Source organism: Triticum aestivum, chromosome 7B (genome assembly GCF_018294505.1).
Source record: "Triticum aestivum cultivar Chinese Spring chromosome 7B, IWGSC CS RefSeq v2.1, whole genome shotgun sequence".
In the NCBI taxonomy this organism is placed as follows: Eukaryota; Viridiplantae; Streptophyta; class Magnoliopsida; order Poales; family Poaceae; genus Triticum; species Triticum aestivum.
Window position 1 is genome coordinate 736,936,990 of NC_057813.1, and position 5,760 is coordinate 736,942,749.

Here is a 5,760-nt window from a genome sequence, read left to right on the forward strand (position 1 = left end):
TATAGAAACTCTATTAGTGACCCAAGATGAAGAATAAGTAATTCTTCACCCTGGTCGATTGTTCGCGCCACGGTGTGGCTCAACCCAGGATGAACGAAAGTAAAGTTTTACCCAAAATTGTATCCTACCATCGTAAGATTACTTTGACGCCAGAAGCGGTTCACTGGCCATGGTGATGAGCTAGCCTACTCCCCCGTACAGTTTTCAATTAGACTAGGGGTTGGGGCGCGCCCATGGCGCGCCTCTTGACACGAAGTTGTGCGCACTTGTATTGCTGCAGCGCCTTGAAGCGTCTCGTGCAGCCATTTTCATACGCCACACACAGTAGTCCTCGATTGTTAGCTAACAAACAGTTGTTGTTAGCATCACGATATTTTTTGCATCATTTTATGTAATTAGGTTAATTTTGGTAATTTTCTTATTTTTAATAAAAGTTAACATTTTCGTAAAAAATGAAACACTATTTCCACGAATGAGTTATCGGTTGAGTACATGAAGACATCCTCTTTCGGGACAATCAAGTAGTACTGAATTCTAGGTCCGAAGTTGACAGTTGGATCATTCTATAGAATCCAAGTAATGAATTTAAGTTAAGAAAAATAGTAATGCAATGTGTAACATAAATGCTTAAGTTTGTTTTATATTAATGTAGAATTAGAAACTGAAATTTGAAATGTTGCATTACCTATTTGGTCAGGACTTCCATCTAGACAATATTCTTGGTGTATGTCTCGCTTGTACTGGTGTTATTCTTCTTTTCTTCTTCTTCTTCTTCTTCTTCTTCTTCTTCTCCTTTGTTGATGTGTGGCGTGTACTTTTCTTCTTGTTTGTTTCTTTGTCCAGAAGTTCAAAATTGATGATGATAAATTTCATAATTAACTGACTTTACTTGTCCAGAAGTTCAAAATTGCTGATGATAAATTTTATGTATATGCATGGCAGGTACCACATTGTTCGTAAGGATATTGAAGGATGTTGTATGGAGAGATGGATTATAGAGTTGGTGTATGTTAATCATGATAAGGGGATAAGGAATATACTTATGGCTCCTTGGCTCCGGTTGGGCTGGTAGCTTGGAGATTGCTTGTAGATTGATCTGCTCTGGTTGGCTCAGTAGCTTGGAGTATACTTGGAGATTTGCCCTTCTTTAGAAATCAAAATCAATATTTGTAACCTGGGCGTGTACTAAGTTGCCCGTACTTTTTCGTGTGTACTAATCTAGGCGTCCAAACTCTGAAAGCTGGGTACTTTATATTAGTCCAACTTTTGCTGGTCTGAGTTGGTGTATGGATTTGCTTCCGATTAGCGATTTTTTTATCCCTTCCACGTCCGTTCCAGTAACTTGTTTCCTTTGTAGTTTGTGATTCCGTCAAGGACACAAACTGTGAATGAATCATTGCAAAAGCCGGCGGAATCTCAAGAATGCAAGCTGTTTGATTGGAACTAAATTGTACATTGGACTATGCTAATGCTGATTCCTGGGTATGGTATACTTATCCTCTGTCAGTCGATTAACTGACGACAAAAAAGTAAATAAGATGCATGGATCGATAATATTTGACATCTACAACTCAGCATAAAAAATGCTGACATGAAAGAAGTCATAAACTAAAAAAAATCTTATCCACATGCCAAACCAACAAACGTCACAAAGAAGTAAAAATAAAATAAACACACATGCTGAGTCTACAAAGAACATCTGCAGCATTAGTTTCAGAAGACTAACCTCAACATATACACATGCTCTTCCTATGCCATCACTCTAGAGAAATAGTAGAACCAGAAGGGGATAAACCATGCTGCTAGCTGTTATAGTTGTACGTACAAGTCATTGTACTCTAGAAGCTAAATAACATAGGTAATGCTCCATCGACAAAATTTCAGTGTTAGTCTCACAGATGATCATTGATGTGTTCTTGCACATCCGGCTGCAGTGAGACCTGGGACCATCTTTTCTGGTCCTGCCATTTCAATTTCTCGTGTTGGTGATCCATTGAAATCCCCCTCGGCACTGGCTTTGACTCCAACCTGCTTATCTGGGATGCCAAGATCATTTTCCGCAAACCCTTCTCTATGGAGGACTTCATTGCAGCTGGCTGGAATAGTTGCAAGCAAAGGAATGTGAGGAACGGCCACATGAAAAAAGTCATGTGAACATATCAGAAATGGTTGCCTGATAGAATATTCTTCTGAACAAAGCAGGTTATACAAAGACTACAAACAAAGTACTCCCTCCGTTCCTAAATATAAGTCTTGTTAGAAGATTTCAATATGGACTACATACAGTGGAAATGGGTGAAGCTCACTCTAAAATCCGTCTATATACATTCGTATCTAGTCCAAATTGAAATCTCTAAAAAGACTTTATTTGGAAACAGAGGGAGTAGTTCTTATCAACATGCTGAACCCAAAAAAATGTCATGAAGAAGAAAAAAAAGAAACATCATCTGCAACATTAGTTTCAAACTTTTCTATCGCTTGGCTCGCAGCAACTCACGTGCAATGTCATGAGCATTACCAAATTAATGAACAGGAGCATTTATCAGTAAGGAGAAAAGTGAAGTACCAGGCTCCAATCAGCCTCCTAGAATGAGGTCAGGAACTATCCAATCAAGATCCATACAGTACGACATCCATACGCCACCTAGAAGTAGTCATCCGCCAATCCAGTGGCACTGTCATCCTCCTCCGAGACACTCTGGGCGAGCGGCCTCCGTTTAGCTGCTTCTTTTACTCATGTTTCCATTGTCCATTCAAATTGCTCTCCTGTTCTATGGCCATTGATGACCCATTCGTATTTTCAACAACTCTTGTTACTTTTTCTTTCGTTTTTATTTCGAGGACTTTTTTTGTGACTGAAGGCATGCAACTAAATTGCCTCACTATCACACAAAAGTATTACTATCACGCAAAGGTATTATGAGTAAAGTTGCAAATACACTTTCAAGGTCAAGAGCACAGTGCCCAACTCCACCGAGAAGGTTAATAGAGAAATCATCATTTACTAGTAATGAAGGGGGAAAGGCATCAAAGAGAACACCTATAGAAGGATTAATGGAACCTGACTACTAGTCCCTTCTTTTGTTTTTCATGAATGCAGAAGCTTAAGTACTTGAGCTATCTAGAAAAAACATCAAAACTACTTACGAATCCATTGCACCTCTATCAAGATAAATCACGTTGTAGGTGTTGGCATCTATGATCATTCCCCTATTCATATTCTGCAACTCCGGTCACACATATAAGATGAGCTTTTTGTTCACATACTAACGGAATTGCTTCTATGAATCTACTTCAATCACTACAGACTTGAATCAACTTTCAGAATTGAATTAACGCGCACATAATTAAGAGTTGCCTATGGTAAGGTGTCATCTCTATTCTCTTGAGTTCCAATTAACAGCACACCGGTGATCAAGTTAAGCAGCATGTATAACAAATTATGAAATTTGCACGCGTTCCTAGCAATATCATGTAAATGCAGGGTGTCTCACACCAATATATCAGGGCTGAGGGGGTAAACTTATAGTCTGCGCATCGGTGTCATCGAGCGTTATTGGTGGCATGCCCGAGAGATGAACCTGTTTGACCTCCAACTGAGTTCGATCGGACACCTTTGGCACCTGCACACAGTAGACATCAAAACCAGGCCAAATCAAACCGAGCTCACACCAACCTATATAGTCCGCAGGAGGGAAATCTATGGTGATGCTGCAACTAATTAATCTGGGGCCAAAGTATCGGAGACACCGTCAGGAGAGTGGCGAACACTATCGATGTTGATGTTGTTAGTATTTTGCTGTAGTGAATTAAAGAAGCATCAAGTGTGCTCGTCCACGGACCCGCTCGTGCTCCCCCTGATTTCATCAGCCTTGTTGACGAGCGAGCCACTGCCGACGACATGAACTCATGCAGCAGCCTTGTTGACGTGCTCCCCCATGAACTCATGTATTTTTGTGTAACATCTGCTTTTGGAATAAGAAATTATGACCCATTAAATACGATAGTCGAACTTAGTCTTACCAATCCACATATTTTTTTAGAAATCTCCACTGATGATTGTAACGAAATAATTCAGTCGACACAAAAAAGTCAGTCACGCTTCAAATCTTGGGGCATGCAGAGCCAGTTGGAGGATCGAACACAAATAAGCTAGTAGAACCATGCACTCCCTTTGTTTGTTGGTACAACATGATGCAAATTATTTATGACAATCCATTATGCGAATTACCTATGATAATCTGAATTGACTCACAGCAGTTAATATGTTGCACATTTTCATATTGAGGATCAAGGAAGAAATGGCCATACTGCAAAAAGATGGATACATTAAAAATTAGATGGTATGGTTAAGTGTTAAATCCTTATCTGTTACTGCAATTTTTGTAACAGTTATGCCACTATTGCATCAATGGCATGTGGGTCCAGACCTAACAGGTCAGTGCCACCCAAGGTGGGTTAAACACTTTTACGGTGACAGACATTGAATTTGATCATATAGATAATGTGAATATAGGTAGCTTGAAGGCTTACAGAGTGGCCAGGATCAAAACCTTGCGATGTTCTCATCTTGAGAACACAACCAAATGCATAGGGTCTACTCAATAGGCAATACCTGTTCATAAGAAAAGGCAAGGCAATGAGGAAAAGACCATTCACATCTTATCAGGAACCTAGGCGGTGGAATTTGACATCTTATCAGGAACCTACACAGGGAATTTCAGAAATAAAATACAGAGGACAATCATAAGATCAAGCTCACATGTCCTGGTGAAGTGTTGAATCATCCGAGTTTGCATAGAGAAATAATGAGCCACCACTTTCAATACTTTAAAACTTCGACGAAGCCAAATCGGTGTATTCATCAGTTACAGCAAATATGTCTACACATACTCCTGCTTGAATAGCCTGTTACAAACTTCACTAAAAGGATACATATGGTCAAGCAAATGTAACCTTTTTCCTCTAAAAAAATCAACAGAAGCTTATTAGATCTCTACTATAGAAAGGTATCTGCTCATGGAGCAACAAAACAAAATGGCAGGGAGGAGGAGATGCGTGCACCTACCAAGGAAAGCAAATCCCCTGCCTTAGGGAAAGGAAAGGGAGGGAATAAGAGGAAATCAAGAGAGAGGGTCGTACCATCATGCTACTGCTGCTTATCCTGGGACTGGGACTGGAGGAAGGAGCAGCGGACCTTGACGAGCACATGAGCGGCGTCCCGGGCAGAGGAAGCTCCGCTCCGTGGCGCCTATGTACAGAGATGAGACAAGACGGGGGTCAAAGAGGGTGAGAAGAAGGAGGGGGAGAGAAGGGATTGATAACATACCACCGTCGTCGAGGTATGTGCCTGCGGTCAGTCACGATGGTCGGACGACTAGGGTTTCTGGCGCGAGGACGGAGGGGCAGATCTGACCGTGGGCTGTGCTGCTCAAGTGGATATGCGTCCAGGGAGAAAGGGGGAGAGGCCGCCGGCGATGGAGTGGAGGCCGGGGTTGGGGAGTCGGCGGCGGCTAGCTTTGGCTTGGGGAATCGAGAGAAGAGAAACAGGAGAGAGGGGCAACGAAGGAAGCAATCGCTGCGTTTTTTTCTCTCTCGCTACCCAAATCGATGCATTGTTCCTAGGCTGCCCACGTGGACATCACCAGTGTGCGCCCTTCACGCGCAGCTGAATGTGTTTAATGCGAACGGTTTCGACTGTGAAGGGCGACTAGCGGGCGGTGCTCGGCGGAGGATTCACTCGCTTCCCTGTCCATCTCC

The 5,760-nt window shown here is 41.9% G+C and overlaps 1 long non-coding RNA gene across 2 annotated transcripts; it reads right to left on the reverse strand.

Annotated features, from left to right (window-relative positions):
• Positions 1 to 1,646: 1,646 nt before the first annotated feature.
• LOC123160240 (uncharacterized) lies at positions 1,647 to 5,555 on the reverse strand. Of its 2 annotated transcripts, XR_006480060.1 has the most exons (7): positions 5,330 to 5,555; positions 4,763 to 5,251; positions 4,534 to 4,615; positions 4,232 to 4,310; positions 3,843 to 3,965; positions 2,567 to 3,623; positions 1,647 to 2,096 (listed from the first exon to the last, which is right to left on the reverse strand). It is a non-coding gene; the product is annotated as an uncharacterized lncRNA (long non-coding RNA). The 2 variants fall into 2 exon arrangements; XR_006480059.1 differs by having other exon boundaries at positions 1,647 to 3,623.
• Positions 5,556 to 5,760: the final 205 nt, after the last annotated feature.